We start from the raw sequence: 23,484 nt of genomic DNA, 5'->3' as shown, positions 1-23,484 counted from the left end.
GGATACAAGATGTGATACGGGCGGGCATGGAGGCTCTAGTACCATGTTGTACCGCCTCTAGCTTGGATACAAGATGTGATACAGGTGGGCATGGAGGCTCTAGTACCCTGTTGTACCGCCTCTAGCTTGGATACAAGATGTGATACAGGCGGGCATAGAGGCTCTAGTACCCTGTTTTACCGCCTCTAGCTTGGATACAAGATGTGATACAGGCAGGCATAGAGGCTCTAGTACCCTGTTGTACCGCCTCTAGCTTGGATACAAGATGTGATACAGGCGGGCATAGAGGCTCTAGTACCCTGTTGTACCGCCTCTAGCTGGGATACAAGATGTGATACGGGCGGGCATGGAGGCTCTAGTACCCTGTTGTACCGCCTCTAGCTGGGATACAAGATGTGATACGGGCGGGCATGGAGGCTCTAGTACCCTGTTGTACCGCCTCTAGCTTGGATACAAGATGTGATACAGGTGGGCATGGAGGCTCTAGTACCCTGTTGTACCGCCTCTAGCTTGGATACAAGATGTGATATAGACAGGCATGGAGGCTCTAATACCCTGTTGTACCACCTCTAGCTTGGATACAAGATGTGATACAGACAGGCATGGAGGCTCTAGTACCCTGTTGTACTGCCTCTAGCTTGGATACAAGATGTGATACAGGCGGGCATGGAGGCTCTAGTACCCTGTTGTACCGCCTCTAGCTTGGATACAAGATGTGATACGGGCGGGCATGGAGGCTCTAGTACCCTGTTGTACCGCCTCTAGCTTGGATACAAGATGTGATACAGGTGGGCATGGAGGCTCTAGTATCCTGTTGTACCGCCTCTAGCTTGGATACAAGATGTGATATAGACAGGCATGGAGGCTCTAATACCCTGTTGTACCACCTCTAGCTTGGATACAAGATGTGATACAGACAGGCATGGAGGCTCTAGTACCCTGTAGTACTGCCTCTAGCTTGGATACAAGATGTGATACAGGTGGGCATGGAGGCTCTAGTACCCTGTTGTACCGCCTCTATCTTGGATACAAGATGTGATACGGGCTGGCATGGAGGCTCTAGTACCCTGTTGTACCGCCTCTAGCTTGGATACAAGATGTGATACGGGCGGGCATAGAGGTTCTAGTACACTGTTGTACTGCCTCTAGTTTGGATACAAGATGTGATACAGACAGGCATGGAGGCTCTAGTACCCTGTTGTACCACCTGTAGCTTGGATACAAGATGTGATACGGGCGGGCATGGAGGCTCTAGTACCCTGTTGTACCGCCTCTAGCTTGGATACAAGATGTGATACAGGCCGGCATGGAGGCTCTAGTACCCTGTTGTACCGCCTCTAGCTTGGATACAAGATGTGATATAGATAGGCATGGAGGCTCTAATACCCTGTTGTACCACCTCTAGCTTGGATACAAGATGTGATAAAGACAGGCATGGAGGCTCTAGTACCCTGTAGTACCGCCTCTAGGTTGGATACAAGATGTGATACAGGCGGGCATGGAGGCTGTAGTACCCTGTTGTACCGCCTCTAGCTTGGATACAAGATGTGATACGGGCGGTCATGGAGGCTCTAGTACCCTGTTGTACTGCCTCTAGCTTGGATACAAGATGTGATACAGGCGGGCATGGAGGCTCTAGTACCCTGTTGTACCGCCTCTAGCTTGGATACAAGATGTGATACGGGCGGGCATGGAGGCTCTAGTACCCTGTTGTACCGCCTCTAGCTTGGATACAAGATGTGATACAGGCGGGCATGGAGGCTCTAGTACCCTGTTGTACCGCCTCTAGCTTGGATACAAGATGTGATACAGGTGGGCATGGATGCTCTAGTATCCTGTTGTACTGCCTCTAGCTTGGATACAAGATGTGATACGGGCGGGCATGGAGGCTCTAGTACCCTGTTGTACTGCCTCTAGCTTGGGTACAAGATGTGATACAGACAGGCATGGAGGCTCTTGTCCCCTGTTGTACCACCTCTAGCTTGGATACAAGATGTGATACAGGCAGGCATGGAGGCTCTAATACCCTGTTGTACCACCTCTAGCTTGGATACAAGATGTGATACAGGTGGGCATGGAGGCTCTAGTACCCTGTTGTACCGCCTCTATCTTGGATACAAGATGTGATACGGGCTGGCATGGAGGCTCTAGTACCCTGTTGTACCGCCTCTAGCTTGGATACAAGATGTGATACGGGCGGGCATGGAGGTTCTAGTACACTGTTGTACTGCCTCTAGTTTGGATACAAGATGTGATACAGACAGGCATGGAGGCTCTAGTACCCTGTTGTACCACCTGTAGCTTGGATACAAGATGTGATACGGGCAGGCATGGAGGCTCTAGTACCCTGTTGTACCGCCTCTAGCTTGGATACAAGATGTGATACAGGCCGGCATGGAGGCTCAAGTACCCTGTTGTACCGCCTCTAGCTTGGATACAAGATGTGATATAGATAGGCATGGAGGCTCTAATACCCTGTTGTACCACCTCTAGCTTGGATACAAGATGTGATAAAGACAGGCATGGAGGCTCTAGTACCCTGTAGTACCGCCTCTAGGTTGGATACAAGATGTGATACAGGCGGGCATGGAGGCACTAGTACCCTGTTGTACCGCCTCTAGCTTGGATACAAGATGTGATACGGGCGGGCATGGAGGCTCTAGTACCCTGTTGTACTGCCTCTAGCTTGGATACAAGATGTGATACAGGCGGGCATGGAGGCTCTAGTACCCTGTTGTACCGCCTCTAGCTTGGATACAAGATGTGATACGGGCGGGCATGGAGGCTCTAGTACCCTGTTGTACTGCCTCTAGCTTGGATACAAGATGTGATACAGACAGGCATGGAGGCTCTAGTCCCCTGTTGTACCACCTCTAGCTTGGATACAAGATGTGATACAGGCAGGCATGGAGGCTCTAGTACCCTGTTGTACCACCTCTAGCTTGGATACAAGATGTGATACAGGTGGGCATGGAGGCTCTAGTACCCTGTTGTACCGCCTCTATCTTGGATACAAGATGTGATACGGGCTGGCATGGAGGCTCTAGTACCCTGTTGTACCGCCTCTAGCTTGGATACAAGATGTGATACGGGCGGGCATGGAGGTTCTAGTACACTGTTGTACTGCCTCTAGTTTTGATACAAGATGTGATACAGACAGGCATGGAGGCTCTAGTACCCTGTTGTACCACCTGTAGCTTGGATACAAGATGTGATACGGGCGGGCATGGAGGCTCTAGTACCCTGTTGTACCGCCTCTAGCTTGGATACAAGATGTGATACAGGCCGGCATGGAGGCTCTAGTACCCTGTTGTACCGCCTCTAGCTTGGATACAAGATGTGATATAGATAGGCATGGAGGCTCTAATACCCTGTTGTACCACCTCTAGCTTGGATACAAGATGTGATAAAGACAGGCATGGAGGCTCTAGTACCCTGTAGTACCGCCTCTAGGTTGGATACAAGATGTGATACAGGCGGGCATGGAGGCACTAGTACCCTGTTGTACCGCCTCTAGCTTGGATACAAGATGTGATACGGGCGGGCATGGAGGCTCTAGTACCCTGTTGTACTGCCTCTAGCTTGGATACAAGATGTGATACAGGCGGGCAGGGAGGCTCTAGTACCCTGTTGTACCGCCTCTAGCTTGGATACAAGATGTGATACGGGCGGGCATGGAGGCTCTAGTACCCTGTTATACCGCCTCTAGCTTGGATACAAGATGTGATACGGGCGGGCATGGAGGCTCTAGTACCCTGTTGTACCGCCTCTAGCTTGGATACAAGATGTGATACAGGTGGGCATGGATGCTCTAGTATCCTGTTGTACTGCCTCTAGCTTGGATACAAGATGTGATACGGGCGGGCATGGAGGCTCTAGTACCCTGTTGTACTGCCTCTAGCTTGGATACAAGATGTGATACAGACAGGCATGGAGGCTCTAGTCCCCTGTTGTACCACCTCTAGCTTGGATACAAGATGTGATACAGGCAGGCATGGAGGCTCTAGTACCCTGTTGTACCACCTCTAGCTTGGATACAAGATGTGATACAGGCAGGCATGGAGGCTCTAGTACCCTGTTGTACCACCTGTAGCTTGGATACAAGATGTGATACGGGTGGGCATGGAGGCTCTAGTACCCTGTTGCACTGCCTCTAGCTTGGATACCAGATGTGATACGGGTGGGCATGGAGGCTCTAGTTCCCTGTTGTACTGCCTCTAGCTTGGATACAAGATGTGATACGGGCGGGCATGGAGGCTCTAGTACCCTATTGTACCGCCTCTAGCTTGGATACAAGATGTGATACAGGTGGGCATGGAGGCTCTAGTACCCTGTTGTACCGCCTCTAGCTTGGATACAAGATGTGATATAGACAGGCATGGAGGCTCTAATACCCTGTTGTACCACCTCTAGCTTGGATACAAGATGTGATACAGACAGGCATGGAGGCTCTAGTACCCTGTGGTACTGCCTCTAGCTTGGATACAAGATGTGATACAGGTGGGCATGGAGGCTCTAGTACCCTGTTGTACCGCCTCTAGCTTGGATACAAGATGTGATACGGGCGGGCATGGAGGCTCTAGTACCCTGTTGTACCGCCTCTAGCTTGGATACAAGATGTGATACGGGCGGGCATGGAGGCTCTAGTACACTGTTGTACTGCCTCTAGCTTGGATACAAGATGTGATACAGACAGGCATGGAGGCTCTAGTACCCTGTTGTACCACCTGTAGCTTGGATACAAGATGTGATACGGGCGGGCATGGAGGCTCTAGTACCCTGTTGTACCGCCTCTAGCTTGGATACGAGATGTGATACAGGCCGGCATGGAGGCTCTAGTACCCTGTTGTACCGCCTCTAGCTTGGATACAAGATGTGATACAGCTGGGCATGGAGGCTCTAGTACCCTGTTGTACCGCCTCTAGCTTGGATACAAGATGTGATATAGATAGGCATGGAGGCTCTAGTATCCTGTTGTACCGCCTCTAGCTTGGATATAAGATGTGATACAGGTGGGCATGGAGGCTCTAGTACCCTGTTGTACCGCCTCTAGCTTGGATACAAGATGTGATATAGATAGGCATGGAGGCTCTAATACCCTGTTGTACCACCTCTAGCTTGGATACAAGATGTGATACAGACAGGCATGGAGGCTCTAGTACCCTGTAGTACCGCCTCTAGGTTGGATTCAAGATGTGATACAGGCGGGCATGGAGGCTCTAGTACCCTGTTGTACCGCCTCTAGCTTGGATACAAGATGTGATACGGGCGGTCATGGAGGCTCTAGTACCCTGTTGTACTGCCTCTAGCTTGGATACAAGATGTGATACAGGCGGACATGGAGGCTCTAGTACCCTGTTGTACCGCCTCTAGCTTGGATACAAGATGTGATACGGGCGGGCATGGAGGCTCTAGTACCCTGTTGTACCGCCTCTAGCTTGGATACAAGATGTGATACAGGTGGGCATGGAGGCTCTAGTACCCTGTTGTACCGCCTCTAGCTTGGATACAAGATGTGATATAGACAGGCATGGAGGCTCTAATACCCTGTTGTACCACCTCTAGCTTGGATACAAGATGTGATACAGACAGGCATGGAGGCTCTAGTACCCTGTTGTACTGCCTCTAGCTTGGATACAAGATGTGATACAGGTGGGCATGGAGGCTCTAGTACCCTGTTGTACCGCCTCTAGCTTGGATACAAGATGTGATACGGGCGGGCATGGAGGCTCTAGTACCCTGTTGTACCGCCTCTAGCTTGGATACAAGATGTGATACGGGCGGGCATGGAGGCTCTAGTACACTGTTGTACTGCCTCTAGCTTGGATACAAGATGTGATACAGACAGGCATGGAGGCTCTAGTACCCTGTTGTACCACCTGTAGCTTGGATACAAGATGTGATACGGGCGGGCATGGAGGCTCTAGTACCCTGTTGTACCGCCTCTAGCTTGGATACAAGATGTGATAAAGGCGGCATGGAGGCTCTAGTACCCTGTTGTACCGCCTCTAGCTTGGATACAAGATGTGATACAGGTGGGCATGGAGGCTCTAGTACCCTGTTGTACCGCCTCTAGCTTGGATACAAGATGTGATATAGATAGGCATGGAGGCTCTAATACCCTGTTGTACCACCTCTAGCTTGGATACAAGATGTGATACAGACAGGCATGGAGGCTCTAGTACCCTGTAGTACCGCCTCTAGGTTGGATACAAGATGTGATACAGGCGGGCATGGAGGCTCTAGTACCCTGTTGTACCGCCTCTAGCTTGGATACAAGATGTGATACGGGCGGGCATGGAGGCTCTAGTACCCTGTTGTACTGCCTCTAGCTTGGATACAAGATGTGATACAGACAGGCATGGAGGCTCTAGTCCCCTGTTGTACCACCTCTAGCTTGGATACAAGATGTGATACAGGCAGGCATGGAGGCTCTAGTACCCTGTTGTACCACCTCTAGCTTGGATACAAGATGTGATACAGGCAGGCATGGAGGCTCTAGTACCCTGTTGTACCACCTGTAGCTTGGATACAAGATGTGATACGGATGGGCATGGAGACTCTAGTACCCTGTTGCACTGCCTCTAGCTTGGATACCAGATGTGATACGGGTGGGCATGGAGGCTCTAGTTCCCTGTTGTACCACCTCTAGCTTGGATACAAGATGTGATACAGACAGGCATGGAGGCTCTAGTACCCTGTTGTACTGCCTCTAGCTTGGATACAAGATGTGATACAGGTGGGCATGGAGGCTCTAGTACCCTGTTGTACCGCCTCTAGCTTGGATACAAGATGTGATACGGGCGGGCATGGAGGCTCTAGTACCCTGTTGTACCGCCTCTAGCTTGGATACAAGATGTGATACGGGCGGGCATGGAGGCTCTAGTACACTGTTGTACTGCCTCTAGCTTGGATACAAGATGTGATACAGACAGGCATGGAGGCTCTAGTACCCTGTTGTACCACCTGTAGCTTGGATACAAGATGTGATACGGGCGGGCATGGAGGCTCTAGTACCCTGTTGTACCGCCTCTAGCTTGGATACAAGATGTGATAAAGGCGGCATGGAGGCTCTAGTACCCTGTTGTACCGCCTCTAGCTTGGATACAAGATGTGATACAGGTGGGCATGGAGGCTCTAGTACCCTGTTGTACCGCCTCTAGCTTGGATACAAGATGTGATACAGGCAGGCATGGAGGCTCTAGTACCCTGCTGTACCGCCTCTAGCTTGGATACAAGATGTGATACAGACAGGCATGGAGGCTCTAGTACCCTGTAGTACCGCCTCTAGGTTGGATACAAGATGTGATACGGGCGGGTATGGAGGCTCTAGTACCCTGTTGTACCGCCTCTAGCTTGGATACAAGATGTGATACGGGCGGGCATGGAGGCTCTAGTACCCTGTTGTACTGCCTCTAGCTTGGATACAAGATGTGATACAGACAGGCATGGAGGCTCTAGTCCCCTGTTGTACCACCTCTAGCTTGGATACAAGATGTGATACAGGCAGGCATGGAGGCTCTAGTACCCTGTTGTACCACCTCTAGCTTGGATACAAGATGTGATACAGGCAGGCATGGAGGCTCTAGTACCCTGTTGTACCACCTGTAGCTTGGATACAAGATGTGAGACGGGTGGGCATGGAGACTCTAGTACCCTGTTGCACTACCTCTAGCTTGGATACCAGATGTGATACGGGTGGGCATGGAGGCTCTAGTTCCCTGTTGTACTGCCTCTAGCTTGGATACAAGATGTGATACAGACAGGCATGGAGGCTCTAGTACCCTGTTGTACCACCTGTAGCTTGGATACAAGATGTAATACAGGTGGGCATGGAGGCTCTAGTACCCTGTTGCACTGCCTCTAGCTTGGATACCAGATGTGATACGGGTGGGCATGGAGGCTCTAGTACCCTGTTGCACTGCCTCTAGTTTGTATACCAGATGTGATACTGGCGGGCATGGCGGCATACAGGTTCTGTATGGTATCCTGTGGCATATTGCTCCACATTTGCTATGTAACTGAACCTTTAGATCATGCAAAGTTGTAGGTTGTAGAAGTTGGTCTCCCAGATGGTCCCATACATGTTATCTTGGTGATAAATTTGACCTGGCAGCCACGGAAGTGTGACAATGTTGTGGGACATTCCTGTGACCCCCTTGTGTGTGCGGCCGAGCACACTTGTCAGCTGATAGGTAAGGGCACGCATCGCTGTACTCCGGCCAGGGCAGACTGGTGGGCAGAAGGCGCTGCACTGCTGCACGCCCAGCCCTAATGCTATAGCGCCACGTCCAGCAGCAGTAGGCGTGAGCCGGCAATCACGTCCTAATGTGACCGTCAGCCAGTGGTGCAGCAGTGAGCAGCTGCTCTCCTGATGGAAGCAGAACGCTGCAGTCATCCGCAGTACATTCCACACCAGCTGCGCCTTCTGTGGTACAAGGTCCGTATTCCGAGACCAGCATTCTTCCCAGCATGCACTGCGGCTTCTTCTCATTTGCATATAACATTGTCACAAAATGCTCTTCAGTTTGGCCAAAATACTCTATATTAATGGGTTTTATTATTACAGGCATGACATATTAGGTAAAATATCACAGCAGGATACATTATTTTTAATTTATAAAAGTAATCTCTCCACAATGTAAGAACTTCTCTCCCGCGGGACCATAAATACCGCCGGGGCTGTCTGCAGTATCGTGCTTGCTTCGGCAGCACATATACTAAAATTGGAACGATACAGAGAAGATTAGCATGGCCCCTGCGCAAGGATGACACGCAAATTCGTGAGGCGTTCCATATTTTTGCACCGATTCTTCAATTAGAATTAAAAAAAAAATTCTAACATAACATTTTTTTCTCCTTATAGGTTTTAACTTGGAGTAATAATAATAATTGTCTCACGGTGCCACCACTAAAAGGTGTATTTTTTGTGCCATGTGACTACAGGCATACAGCAAATGTACCCGAGGTGCCATAACCACGTACAGTGTAACCCCCCCCAGAAGTTGTGGGATGACACTTTTGTCTGTGTGATTGTAACGTTGTTATAAGTGAGTGATTACAATATCGGAGTAAAAGGATCATTTAGGCGACTTTCACACGGGCGACCCCCTATTTTGTGTCTGCAATATTTGGTTGCCAGCAATGCTTTTTTTTTAGAATAATCTCCCATCGCAGTGCTGACGGCCACAATAAAATTGCGCGATAAAAAATGTACAATTTTTTATTGCGAAAATGAATAGGACTTTCCATTATCAAAATTGCATCGCAACACAATCTTGTTGCATTGCGAGGCAATAAAAAGGAGCGGCTCCATAGCGAAACCTGGGAGATAAAAAGAATCGCACATCGCAGAAAGATAGAGCAGCCGTTATTTTTTGTTCTCTCAACATCAGTGAAAACATCACAGATGGGAAGGAAACCGTTGGTTTCATAATCTGCTTTTTTACTGACTATCGCATCAGGCGAAAATCGCACGATTTTCTTGCCTGTGTGAAACCACCCTTATTGCGGAAAACTGATGCCTTGTACGCAGACTCCAGTACCCTGTTGTACCGCCTCTAGCTTAGATACAAGATTTGATACAGGCGGGCATGGAGGCTCTAGTATCCTGTTGTACCGCCTCTAGCTTGGATACAAGATGTGATACAGGCAGGCATAGAGGCTCTAGTACCCTGTTGTACCGCCTCTAGCTTGGATACAAGATGTGATACAGGCAGGCATAGAGGCTCTAGTACCCTGTTGTACCGCCTCTAGCTTGGATACAAGATGTGATACAGGCGGGCATAGAGGCTCTAGTACCCTGTTGTACCGCCTCTAGCTGGGATACAAGATGTGATACGGGCGGGCATGGAGGCTCTAGTACCCTGTTGTACCGCCTCTAGGTTGGATACAAGATGTGATACGGGCGGGCATGGAGGCTCTAGTACCCTGTTGTACCGCCTCTAGCTTGGATACAAGATGTGATATAGACAGGCATGGAGGCTCTAATACCCTGTTGTACCACCTCTAGCTTGGATATAAGATGTGATACAGGTGGGCATGGAGGCTCTAGTACCCTGTTGTACCGCCTCTAGCTTGGATACAAGATGTGATATAGATAGGCATGGAGGCTCTAATACCCTGTTGTACCACCTCTAGCTTGGATACAAGATGTGATACAGACAGGCATGGAGGCTCTAGTACCCTGTAGTACCGCCTGTAGGTTGGATACAAGATGTGATACAGGCGGGCATGGAGGCTCTAGTACCCTGTTGTACCGCCTCTAGCTTGGATACAAGATGTGATACGGGCGGTCATGGAGGCTCTAGTACCCTGTTGTACTGCCTCTAGCTTGGATACAAGATGTGATACAGGCGGGCATGGAGGTTCTAGTACCCTGTTGTACCGCCTCTAGCTTGGATACAAGATGTGATACGGGCGGGCATGGAGGCTCTAGTACCCTGTAGTACCGCCTCTAGCTTGGATACAAGATGTGATACAGGCGGACATGGAGGCTCTAGTACCCTGTTGTACCGCCTCTAGCTTGGATACAAGATGTGATACGGGCGGGCATGGAGGCTCTAGTACCCTGTTGTACCGCCTCTAGCTTGGATACAAGATGTGATACAGGTGGGCATGGAGGCTCTAGTACCCTGTTGTACCGCCTCTAGCTTGGATACAAGATGTGATATAGACAGGCATGGAGGCTCTAATACCCTGTTGTACCACCTCTAGCTTGGATACAAGATGTGATACAGACAGGCATGGAGGCTCTAGTACCCTGTTGTACTGCCTCTAGCTTGGATACAAGATGTGATACAGGTGGGCATGGAGGCTCTAGTACCCTGTTGTACCGCCTCTAGCTTGGATACAAGATGTGATACGGGCGGGCATGGAGGCTCTAGTACCCTGTTGTACCGCCTCTAGCTTGGATACAAGATGTGATACGGGCGGGCATGGAGGCTCTAGTACCCTGTTGTACCGCCTCTAGGTTGGATACAAGATGTGATACGGGCGGGCATGGAGGCTCTAGTACCCTGTTGTACCGCCTCTAGCTTGGATACAAGATGTGATACAGGTGGGCATGGAGGCTCTAGTACCCTGTTGTACCGCCTCTAGCTTGGATACAAGATGTGATATAGACAGGCATGGAGGCTCTAATACCCTGTTGTACCACCTCTAGCTTGGATATAAGATGTGATACAGGTGGGCATGGAGGCTCTAGTACCCTGTTGTACCGCCTCTAGCTTGGATACAAGATGTGATATAGATAGGCATGGAGGCTCTAATACCCTGTTGTACCACCTCTAGCTTGGATACAAGATGTGATACAGACAGGCATGGAGGCTCTAGTACCCTGTAGTACCGCCTCTAGGTTGGATACAAGATGTGATACAGGCGGGCATGGAGGCTCTAGTACCCTGTTGTACCGCCTCTAGCTTGGATACAAGATGTGATACGGGCGGTCATGGAGGCTCTAGTACCCTGTTGTACCGCCTCTAGCTTGGATACAAGATGTGATACGGGCGGGCATGGAGGCTCTAGTACCCTGTAGTACCGCCTCTAGCTTGGATACAAGATGTGATACAGGCGGACATGGAGGCTCTAGTACCCTGTTGTACCGCCTCTAGCTTGGATACAAGATGTGATACGGGCGGGCATGGAGGCTCTAGTACCCTGTTGTACCGCCTCTAGCTTGGATACAAGATGTGATACAGGTGGGCATGGAGGCTCTAGTACCCTGTTGTACCGCCTCTAGCTTGGATACAAGATGTGATATAGACAGGCATGGAGGCTCTAATACCCTGTTGTACCACCTCTAGCTTGGATACAAGATGTGATACAGACAGGCATGGAGGCTCTAGTACCCTGTTGTACTGCCTCTAGCTTGGATACAAGATGTGATACAGGTGGGCATGGAGGCTCTAGTACCCTGTTGTACCGCCTCTAGCTTGGATACAAGATGTGATACGGGCAGGCATGGAGGCTCTAGTACCCTGTTGTACCGCCTCTAGCTTGGATACAAGATGTGATACGGGCGGGCATGGAGGCTCTAGTACCCTGTTGTACCGCCTCTAGGTTGGATACAAGATGTGATACGGGCGGGCATGGAGGCTCTAGTACCCTGTTGTACCGCCTCTAGCTTGGATACAAGATGTGATACAGGTGGGCATGGAGGCTCTAGTACCCTGTTGTACCGCCTCTAGCTTGGATACAAGATGTGATATAGACAGGCATGGAGGCTCTAATACCCTGTTGTACCACCTCTAGCTTGGATACAAGATGTGATACAGACAGGCATGGAGGCTCTAGTACCCTGTTGTACTGCCTCTAGCTTGGATACAAGATGTGATACAGGTGGGCATGGAGGCTCTAGTACCCTGTTGTACCGCCTCTAGCTTGGATACAAGATGTGATACGGGCGGGCATGGAGGCTCTAGTACCCTATTGTACCGCCTCTAGCTTGGATACAAGATGTGATACGGGCGGGCATGGAGGCTCTAGTACCCTGTTGTACCGCCTCTAGGTTGGATACAAGATGTGATACGGGCGGGCATGGAGGCTCTAGTACCCTGTTGTACCGCCTCTAGCTTGGATACAAGATGTGATACAGGTGGGCATGGAGGCTCTAGTACCCTGTTGTACCGCCTCTAGCTTGGATACAAGATGTGATATAGATAGGCATGGAGGCTCTAATACCCTGTTGTACCACCTCTAGCTTGGATACAAGATGTGATACAGACCGGCATGGAGGCTCTAGTACCCTGTAGTACCGCCTCTAGGTTGGATACAAGATGTGATACAGGCGGGCATGGAGGCTCTAGTACCCTGTTGTACCGCCTCTAGCTTGGATACAAGATGTGATACGGGCGGTCATGGAGGCTCTAGTACCCTGTTGTACTGCCTCTAGCTTGGATACAAGATGTGATACAGGCGGGCATGGAGGCTCTAGTACCCTGTTGTACCGCCTCTAGCTTGGATACAAGATGTGATACGGGCGGGCATGGAGGCTCTAGTACCCTGTAGTACCGCCTCTAGCTTGGATACAAGATGTGATACGGGCGGACATGGAGGCTCTAGTACCCTGTTGTACCGCCTCTAGCTTGGATACAAGATGTGATACGGGCGGGCATGGAGGCTCTAGTACCCTGTTGTACCGCCTCTAGCTTGGATACAAGATGTGATACAGGTGGGCATGGAGGCTCTAGTACCCTGTTGTACCGCCTCTAGCTTGGATACAAGATGTGATATAGACAGGCATGGAGGCTCTAATACCCTGTTGTACCACCTCTAGCTTGGATACAAGATGTGATACAGACAGGCATGGAGGCTCTAGTACCCTGTTGTACTGCCTCTAGCTTGGATACAAGATGTGATACAGGTGGGCATGGAGGCTCTAGTACCCTGTTGTACCGCCTCTAGCTTGGATACAAGATGTGATACGGGCGGGCATGGAGGCTCTAGTACCCTGTTGTACCGCCTCTAGCTTGGATACAAGATGTGATACGGGCGGGCATGGAGGCTCTAGTACACTGTTGTACTGCCTCTAGCTTGGATACAAGATGTGATACAGACAGGCATGGAGGCTCTAGTACCCTGTTGTACCACCTGTAGCTTGGATACAAGATGTGATACGGGCGGGCATGGAGGCTCTAGTACCCTGTTGTACCGCCTCTAGCTTGGATACAAGATGTGATACGGGCCGGCATGGAGGCTCTAGTACCCTGTTGTACCGCCTCTAGCTTGGATACAAGATGTGATACAGATGGGCATGGAGGCTCTAGTACCCTGTTGTACCGCCTCTAGCTTGGATACAAGATGTGATATAGATAGGCATGGAGGCTCTAATACCCTGTTGTACCACCTCTAGCTTGGATACAAGATGTGATACAGACAGGCATGGAGGCTCTAGTACCCTGTAGTACCGCCTCTAGGTTGGATACAAGATGTGATACAGGCGGGCATGGAGGCTCTAGTACCCTGTTGTACCACCTCTAGCTTGGATACAAGATGTGATACGGGCGGGCATGGAGGCTCTAGTACCCTGTTGTGCTGCCTCTAGCTTGGATACAAGATGTGATACAGACAGGCATGGAGGCTCTAGTCCCCTGTTGTACCACCTCTAGCTTGGATAAAAGATGTGATACAGGCAGGCATGGAGGCTCTAGTACCCTGTTGTACCACCTCTAGCTTGGATACAAGATGTGATACAGGCAGGCATGGAGGCTCTAGTACCCTGTTGTACCACCTGTAGCTTGGATACAAGATGTGATACGGGTGGGCATGGAGACTCTAGTACCCTGTTGCACTGCCTCTAGCTTGGATACCAGATGTGATACGGGTGGGCATGGAGGCTCTAGTTCCCTGTTGTACTGCCTCTAGCTTGGATACAAGATGTGATACGGGCGGGCATGGAGGCTCTAGTACCCTGTTGTACCGCCTCTAGCTTGGATACAAGATGTGATACAGGTGGGCATGGAGGCTCTAGTACCCTGTTGTACCGCCTCTAGCTTGGATACAAGATGTGATATAGACAGGCATGGAGGCTCTAATACCCTGTTGTACCACCTCTAGCTTGGATACAAGATGTGATACAGACAGGCATGGAGGCTCTAGTACCCTGTGGTACTGCCTCTAGCTTGGATACAAGATGTGATACAGGTGGGCATGGAGGCTCTAGTACCCTGTTGTACCGCCTCTAGCTTGGATACAAGATGTGATACGGGCGGGCATGGAGGCTCTAGTACCCTGTTGTACCGCCTCTAGCTTGGATACAAGATGTGATACGGGCGGGCATGGAGGCTCTAGTACACTGTTGTACTGCCTCTAGCTTGGATACAAGATGTGATACAGACAGGCATGGAGGCTCTAGTACCCTGTTGTACCACCTGTAGCTTGGATACAAGATGTGATACGGGCGGGCATGGAGGCTCTAGTACCCTGTTGTACCGCCTCTAGCTTGGATACGAGATGTGATACAGGCCGGCATGGAGGCTCTAGTACCCTGTTGTACCGCCTCTAGCTTGGATACAAGATGTGATACAGGTGGGCATGGAGGCTCTAGTACCCTGTTGTACCGCCTCTAGCTTGGATACAAGATGTGATATAGATAGGCATGGAGGCTCTAATACCCTGTTGTACCACCTTTAGCTTGGATACAAGATGTGATACAGACAGGCATGGAGGCTCTAGTACCCTGTAGTACCGCCTCTAGGTTGGATACAAGATGTGATACAGGCGGGCATGGAGGCTCTAGTACCCTGTTGTACCGCCTCTAGCTTGGATACAAGATGTGATACGGGCGGGCATGGAGGCTATAGTACCCTGTTGTACTGCCTCTAGCTTGGATACAAGATGTGATACAGGCGGGCATGGAGGCTCTAGTACCCTGTTGTACCGCCTCTAGCTTGGATACAAGATGTGATACAGGCGGGCATGGAGGCTCTAGTACCCTGTTGTACCGCCTCTAACTTGGATACAAGATGTGATACAGGTGGGCATGGATGCTCTAGTATCCTGTTGTACTGCCTCTAGCTTTGATACAAGATGTGATACGGGTGGGCATGGAAGCTCTAGTACCCTGTTGTACTGCCTCTAGCTTGGATACAAGATGTGATACAGACAGGCATGGAGGCTCTAGTACCCTGTTGTACCACCTCTAGCTTGGATACAAGATGTGATACAGGCAGGCATGCAGGCTCTAGTACCCTGTTGTACCACCTGTAGCTTGGATACAAGATGTGATACGGGTGGGCATAGAGGCTCTAGTACCCTGTTGTACCGCCTCTAGCTGGGATACAAGATGTGATACGGGCGGGCATGGAGGCTCTAGTACCCTGTTGTACCGCCTCTAGGTTGGATACAAGATGTGATACGGGCGGGCATGGAGGCTCTAGTACCCTGTTGTACCGCCTCTAGCTTGGATACAAGATGTGATACAGGTGGGCATGGAGGCTCTAGTACCCTGTTGTACCGCCTCTAGCTTGGATACAAGATGTGATATAGACAGGCATGGAGGCTCTAATACCCTGTTGTACCACCTCTAGCTTGGATACAAGATGTGATAGACAGGCATGGAGGCTCTAGTACCCTGTTGTACTGCATCTAGCTTGGATACAAGATGTGATACAGGCGGACATGGAGGCTCTAGTACCCTGTTGTACCGCCTCTAGCTTGGATACAAGATGTGATACGGGCGGGCATGGAGGCTCTAGTACCCTGTTGTACCGCCTCTAGCTTGGATACAAGATGTGATACAGGTGGGCATGGAGGCTCTAGTACCCTGTTGTACCGCCTCTAGCTTGGATACAAGATGTGATATAGACAGGCATGGAGGCTCTAATACCCTGTTGTACCACCTCTAGCTTGGATACAAGATGTGATACAGACAGGCATGGAGGCTCTAGTACCCTGTTGTACTGCCTCTAGCTTGGATACAAGATGTGATACAGGTGGGCATGGAGGCTCTAGTACCCTGTTGTACCGCCTCTAGCTTGGATACAAGATGTGATACGGGCGGGCATGGAGGCTCCAGTACCCTGTTGTACCGCCTCTAGCTTGGATACAAGATGTGATACGGGCGGGCATGGAGGCTCTAGTACACTGTTGTACTGCCTCTAGCTTGGATACAAGATGTGATACAGACAGGCATGGAGGCTCTAGTACCCTGTTGTACCGCCTCTAGCTTGGATATAAGATGTGATACAGGTGGGCATGGAGGCTCTAGTACCCTGTTGTACCGCCTCTAGCTTGGATACAAGATGTGATATAGATAGGCATGGAGGCTCTAATACCCTGTTGTACCACCTCTAGCTTGGATACAAGATGTGATACAGACAGGCATGGAGGCTCTAGTACCCTGTAGTACCGCCTCTAGCTTGGATACAAGATGTGATACAGGCGGGCATGGAGGCTCTAGTACCCTGTTGTACCGCCTCTAGCTTGGATACAAGATGTGATACGGGCGGTCATGGAGGCTCTAGTACCCTGTTGTACTGCCTCTAGCTTGGATACAAGATGTGATACAGGCGGGCATGGAGGCTCTAGTACCCTGTTGTACCGCCTCTAGCTTGGATACAAGATGTGATACGGGCGGGCATGGAGGCTCTAGTACCCTGTAGTACCGCCTCTAGCTTGGATACAAGATGTGATACAGGCGGACATGGAGGCTCTAGTACCCTGTTGTACCGCCTCTAGCTTGGATACAAGATGTGATACAGGCGGGCATGGAGGCTCTAGTACCCTGTTGTACCGCCTCTAGCTTGGATACAAGATGTGATACAGGTGGGCATGGAGGCTCTAGTACCCTGTTGTACCGCCTCTAGCTTGGATACAAGATGTGATATAGACAGGCATGGAGGCTCTAATACCCTGTTGTACCACCTCTAGCTTGGATACAAGATGTGATACAGACAGGCATGGAGGCTCTAGTACCCTGTTGTACTGCCTCTAGCTTGGATACAAGATGTGATACAGGTGGGCATGGAGGCTCTAGTACCCTGTTGTACCGCCTCTAGCTTGGATACAAGATGTGATACGGGCGGGCATGGAGGCTCTAGTACCCTGTTGTACCGCCTCTAGCTTGGATACAAGATGTGATACAGGTGGGCATGGAGGCTCTAGTACCCTGTTGTACCGCCTCTAGCTTGGATACAAGATGTGACATAGATAGGCATGGAGGCTCTAATACCCTGTTGTACCACCTCTAGCTTGGATACAAGATGTGATACAGACAGGCATGGAGGCTCTAGTACCCTGTAGTACCGCCTCTAGGTTGGATTCAAGATGTGATACAGGCGGGCATGGAGGCTCTAGTACCCTGTTGTACCGCCTCTAGCTTGGATACAAGATGTGATACGGGCGGTCATGGAGGCTCTAGTACCCTGTTGTACTGCCTCTAGCTTGGATACAAGATGTGATACAGGCGGGCATGGAGGCTCTAGTACCCTGTTGTACCGCCTCTAGCTTGGATACAAGATGTGATACGGGCGGGCATGGAGGCTCTAGTACCCTGTAGTACCGCCTCTAGCTTGGATACAAGATGTGATACAGGCGGACATGGAGGCTCTAGTACCCTGTTGTACCGCCTCTAGCTTGGATACAAGATGTGATACGGGCGGGCATGGAGGCTCTAGTACCCTGTTGTACCGCCTCTAGCTTGGATACAAGATGTGATACGGGCGGGCAAGGAGGCTCTAGTACACTGTTGTACTGCCTCTAGCTTGGATACAAGATGTGATACAGACAGGCATGGAGGCTCTAGTACCCTGTTGTACCACCTGTAGCTTGGATACAAGATGTGATACGGGCGGGCATGGAGGCTCTAGTACCCTGTTGTACCGCCTCTAGCTTGGATACAAGATGTGATAAAGGCGGCATGGAGGCTCTAGTACCCTGTTGTACCGCCTCTAGCTTGGAAACAAGATGTGATACAGGCGGGCATGGAGGCTCTAGTACTCTGTTGTACCGCCTCTAGCTTGGATACAAGATGTGATACAGGTGGGCATGGATGCTCTAGTATCCTGTTGTACTGCCTCTAGCTTGGATACAAGATTTGATACAGACAGGCATGGAGGCTCTAGTACCCTGTTGTACCACCTCTAGCTTGGATACAAGATGTGATACAGGCAGGCATGGAGGCTCTAGTACCCTGTTGTACCACCTCTAGCTTGGATACAAGATGTGATACAGGCAGGCATGGAGGCTCTAGTACCCTGTTGTACCACCTGTAGCTTGGATACAAGATGTGATACGGGTGGGCATGGAGGCTCTAGTACCCTGTTGCACTGCCTCTAGCTTGGATACCAGATTTGATACAGGTGGGCATGGAGGCTCTAGTTCCCTGTTGTACTGCCTCTAGCTTGGATACAAGATGTGATAAAGACAGGCATGGAGGTTCTAGTACCCTGTTGTACCACCTCTAGCTTGGATACAAGATGTGATACAGACAGGCATGGAGGCTCTAGTACCCTGTTGTACTGCCTCTAGCTTGGATACAAGATGTGATACAGGTGGGCATGGAGGCTCTAGTACCCTGTTGTACCGCCTCTAGCTTGGATACAAGATGTGATACGGGCGGGCATGGAGGCTCTAGTACCCTGTTGTACCGCCTCTAGCTTGGATACAAGATGTGATACGGGCGGGCATGGAGGCTCTAGTTCCCTGTTGTACTGCCTCTAGCTGGGATACAAGATGTGATATGGGCGGGCATGGAGGCTCTAGTACCCTGTTGTACTGCCTCTAGCTTGGATACAAGATTTGATACAGACAGGCATGGAGGCTCTAGTACCCTGTTGTACCACCTCTAGCTTGGATACAAGATGTGATACAGGCAGGCATGGAGGCTCTAGTACCCTGTTGTACCACCTCTAGCTTGGATACAAGATGTGATACAGGCAGGCATGGAGGCTCTAGTACCCTGTTGTACCACCTGTAGCTTGGATACAAGATGTGATACGGGTGGGCATGGAGGCTCTAGTACCCTGTTGCACTGCCTCTAGCTTGGATACCAGATGTGATACGGGTGGGCATGGAGGCTCTAGTACCCTGTTGTACTGCCTCTAGCTTGGATACAAGATGTGATACAGACAGGCATGGAGGCTCTAGTACCCTGTTGTACCACCTCTAGCTTGGATACAAGATGTGATACAGACAGGCATGGAGGCTCTAGTACCCTGTTATACTGCCTCTAGGTTGGATACAAGATGTGATACAGGCAGGCATAGAGGCTCTAGTACCCTGTTGTACCGCCTCTAGCTTGGATACAAGATGTGATACAGGCGGGCATAGAGGCTCTAGTACCCTATTGTACCGCCTCTAGCTGGGATACAAGATGTGATACAGGCGGGCATGGAGGCTCTAGTACCCTGTTGTACCGCCTCTAGGTTGGATACAAGATGTGATACGGGCGGGCATGGAGGCTCTAGTACCATGTTGTACCGCCTCTAGCTTGGATACAAGATGTGATACAGGTGGGCATGGAGGCTCTAGTACCCTGTTGTACCGCCTCTAGCTTGGATACAAGATGTGATACAGGCGGGCATAGAGGCTCTAGTACCCTGTTGTACCGCCTCTAGCTTGGATACAAGATGTGATACAGGCAGGCATAGAGGCTCTAGTACCCTGTTGTACCGCCTCTAGCTTGGATACAAGATGTGATACAGGCGGGCATAGAGGCTCTAGTACCCTGTTGTACCGCCTCTAGCTGGGATACAAGATGTGATACGGGCGGGCATGGAGGCTCTAGTACCCTGTTGTACCGCCTCTAGCTGGGATACAAGATGTGATACGGGCGGGCATGGAGGCTCTAGTACCCTGTTGTACCGCCTCTAGCTTGGATACAAGATGTGATACAGGTGGGCATGGAGGCTCTAGTACCCTGTTGTACCGCCTCTAGCTTGGATACAAGATGTGATATAGACAGGCATGGAGGCTCTAATACCCTGTTGTACCACCTCTAGCTTGGATACAAGATGTGATACAGACAGGCATGGAGGCTCTAGTACCCTGTTGTACTGCCTCTAGCTTGGATACAAGATGTGATACAGGCGGGCATGGAGGCTCTAGTACCCTGTTGTACCGCCTCTAGCTTGGATACAAGATGTGATACGGGCGGGCATGGAGGCTCTAGTACCCTGTTGTACCGCCTCTAGCTTGGATACAAGATGTGATACAGGTGGGCATGGAGGCTCTAGTATCCTGTTGTACCGCCTCTAGCTTGGATACAAGATGTGATATAGACAGGCATGGAGGCTCTAATACCCTGTTGTACCACCTCTAGCTTGGATACAAGATGTGATACAGACAGGCATGCAGGCTCTAGTACCCTGTAGTACTGCCTCTAGCTTGGATACAAGATGTGATACAGGTGGGCATGGAGGCTCTAGTACCCTGTTGTACCGCCTCTATCTTGGATACAAGATGTGATACGGGCTGGCATGGAGGCTCTAGTACCCTGTTGTACCGCCTCTAGCTTGGATACAAGATGTGATACGGGCGGGCATAGAGGTTCTAGTACACTGTTGTACTGCCTCTAGTTTGGATACAAGATGTGATACAGACAGGCATGGAGGCTCTAGTACCCTGTTGTACCACCTGTAGCTTGGATACAAGATGTGATACGGGCGGGCATGGAGGCTCTAGTACCCTGTTGTACCGCCTCTAGCTTGGATACAAGATGTGATACAGGCCGGCATGGAGGCTCTAGTACCCTGTTGTACCGCCTCTAGCTTGGATACAAGATGTGATATAGATAGGCATGGAGGCTCTAATACCCTGTTGTACCACCTCTAGCTTGGATACAAGATGTGATAAAGACAGGCATGGAGGCTCTAGTACCCTGTAGTACCGCCTCTAGGTTGGATACAAGATGTGATACAGGCGGGCATGGAGGCTGTAGTACCCTGTTGTACCGCCTCTAGCTTGGATACAAGATGTGATACGGGCGGGCATGGAGGCTCTAGTACCCTGTTGTACTGCCTCTAGCTTGGATACAAGATGTGATACAGGCGGGCATGGAGGCTCTAGTACCCTGTTGTACCGCCTCTAGCTTGGATACAAGATGTGATACGGGCGGGCATGGAGGCTCTAGTACCCTGTTGTACCGCCTCTAGCTTGGATACAAGATGTGATACAGGCGGGCATGGAGGCTCTAGTACCCTGTTGTACCGCCTCTAGCTTGGATACAAGATGTGATACAGGTGGGCATGGATGCTCTAGTATCCTGTTGTACTGCCTCTAGCTTGGATACAAGATGTGATACGGGCGGGCATGGAGGCTCTAGTACCCTGTTGTACTGCCTCTAGCTTGGATACAAGATGTGATACAGACAGGCATGGAGGCTCTAGTCCCCTGTTGTACCACCTCTAGCTTGGATACAAGATGTGATACAGGCAGGCATGGAGGCTCTAGTACACTGTTGTACCACCTGTAGCTTGGATACAAGATGTGATACGGGTGGGCATGGAGACTCTAGTACCCTGTTGCACTACCTCTAGCTTGGATACCAGATGTGATACGGGTGGGCATGGAGGCTCTAGTTCCCTGTTGTACTGCCTCTAGCTTGGATACAAGATGTGATACAGACAGGCATGGAGGCTCTAGTACCCTGTTGTACCACCTGTAGCTTGGATACAAGATGTAATACAGGTGGGCATGGAGGCTCTAGTACCCTGTTGCACTGCCTCTAGCTTGGATACCAGATGTGATACGGGTGGGCATGGAGGCTCTAGTACCCTGTTGCACTGCCTCTAGTTTGTATACCAGATGTGATACTGGCGGGCATGGCGGCATACAGGTTCTGTATGGTATCCTGTGGCATATTGCTCCACATTTGCTATGTAACTGAACCTTTAGATCATGCAAAGTTGTAGGTTGTAGAAGTTGGTCTCCCAGATGGTCCCATACATGTTATCTTGGTGATAAATTTGACCTGGCAGCCACGGAAGTGTGACAATGTTGTGGGACATTCCTGTGACCCCCTTGTGTGTGCGGCCGAGCACACTTGTCAGCTGATAGGTAAGGGCACGCATCGCTGTACTCCGGCCAGGGCAGACCGGTGGGCAGAAGGCGCTGCACTGCTGCACGCCCAGCCCTAATGCTATAGCGCCACGTCCAGCAGCAGTAGGCGTGAGCCGGCAATCACGTCCTAATGTGACCGTCAGCCAGTGGTGCAGCAGTGAGCAGCTGCTCTCCTGATGGAAGCAGAACGCTGCAGTCATCCGCAGTACATTCCACACCAGCTGCGCCTTCTGTGGTACAAGGTCCGTATTCCGAGACCAGCATTCTTCCCAGCATGCACTGCGGCTTCTTCTCATTTGCATATAACATTGTCACAAAATGCTCTTCAGTTTGGCCAAAATACTCTATATTAATGGGTTTTATTATTACAGGCATGACATATTAGGTAAAATATCACAGCAGGATACATTATTTTTAATTTATAAAAGTAATCTCTCCACAATGTAAGAACTTCTCTCCCGCGGGACCATAAATACCGCCGGGGCTGTCTGCAGTATCGTGCTTGCTTCGGCAGCACATATACTAAAATTGGAACGATACAGAGAAGATTAGCATGGCCCCTGCGCAAGGATGACACGCAAATTCGTGAGGCGTTCCATATTTTTGCACCGATTCTTCAATTAGAATTTAAAAAAAAATTCTAACATAACATTTTTTTCTCCTTATAGGTTTTAACTTGGAGTAATAATAATAATTGTCTCACGGTGCCACCACTAAAAGGTGTATTTTTTGTGCCATGTGACTACAGGCATACAGCAAATGTACCCGAGGTGCCATAACCACGTACAGTGTAACCCCCCCCAGAAGTTGTGGGATGACACTTTTGTCTGTGTGATTGTAACGTTGTTATAAGTGAGTGATTACAATATCGGAGTAAAAGGATCATTTAGGCGACTTTCACACGGGCGACCCCCTATTTTGTGTCTGCAATATTTGGTTGCCAGCAATGCTTTTTTTTTAGAATAATCTCCCATCGCAGTGCTG

The 23,484-nt window shown here is 50.3% G+C and overlaps 2 non-coding genes across 2 annotated transcripts; both read left to right on the top strand.

Annotated features, from left to right (window-relative positions):
- Positions 1 to 8,696: 8,696 nt before the first annotated feature.
- On the top strand, positions 8,697 to 8,803 carry LOC136588932 (U6 spliceosomal RNA). The gene has a single exon (XR_010787721.1). It is a non-coding gene; the product is annotated as a U6 spliceosomal RNA (small nuclear RNA).
- A 14,195-nt stretch (positions 8,804 to 22,998) lies between these two features.
- Positions 22,999 to 23,105, top strand: LOC136588931 (U6 spliceosomal RNA). The gene has a single exon (XR_010787720.1). It is a non-coding gene; the product is annotated as a U6 spliceosomal RNA (small nuclear RNA).
- Positions 23,106 to 23,484: the final 379 nt, after the last annotated feature.

The sequence above is a fragment of the Eleutherodactylus coqui genome, chromosome 13 (assembly GCF_035609145.1).
Source record: "Eleutherodactylus coqui strain aEleCoq1 chromosome 13, aEleCoq1.hap1, whole genome shotgun sequence".
Taxonomy (NCBI): domain Eukaryota; kingdom Metazoa; phylum Chordata; class Amphibia; order Anura; family Eleutherodactylidae; genus Eleutherodactylus; species Eleutherodactylus coqui.
The sequence above is the reverse complement of the archived record's forward strand: the minus strand, read 5'-3'. Positions and strand labels throughout refer to the sequence as shown.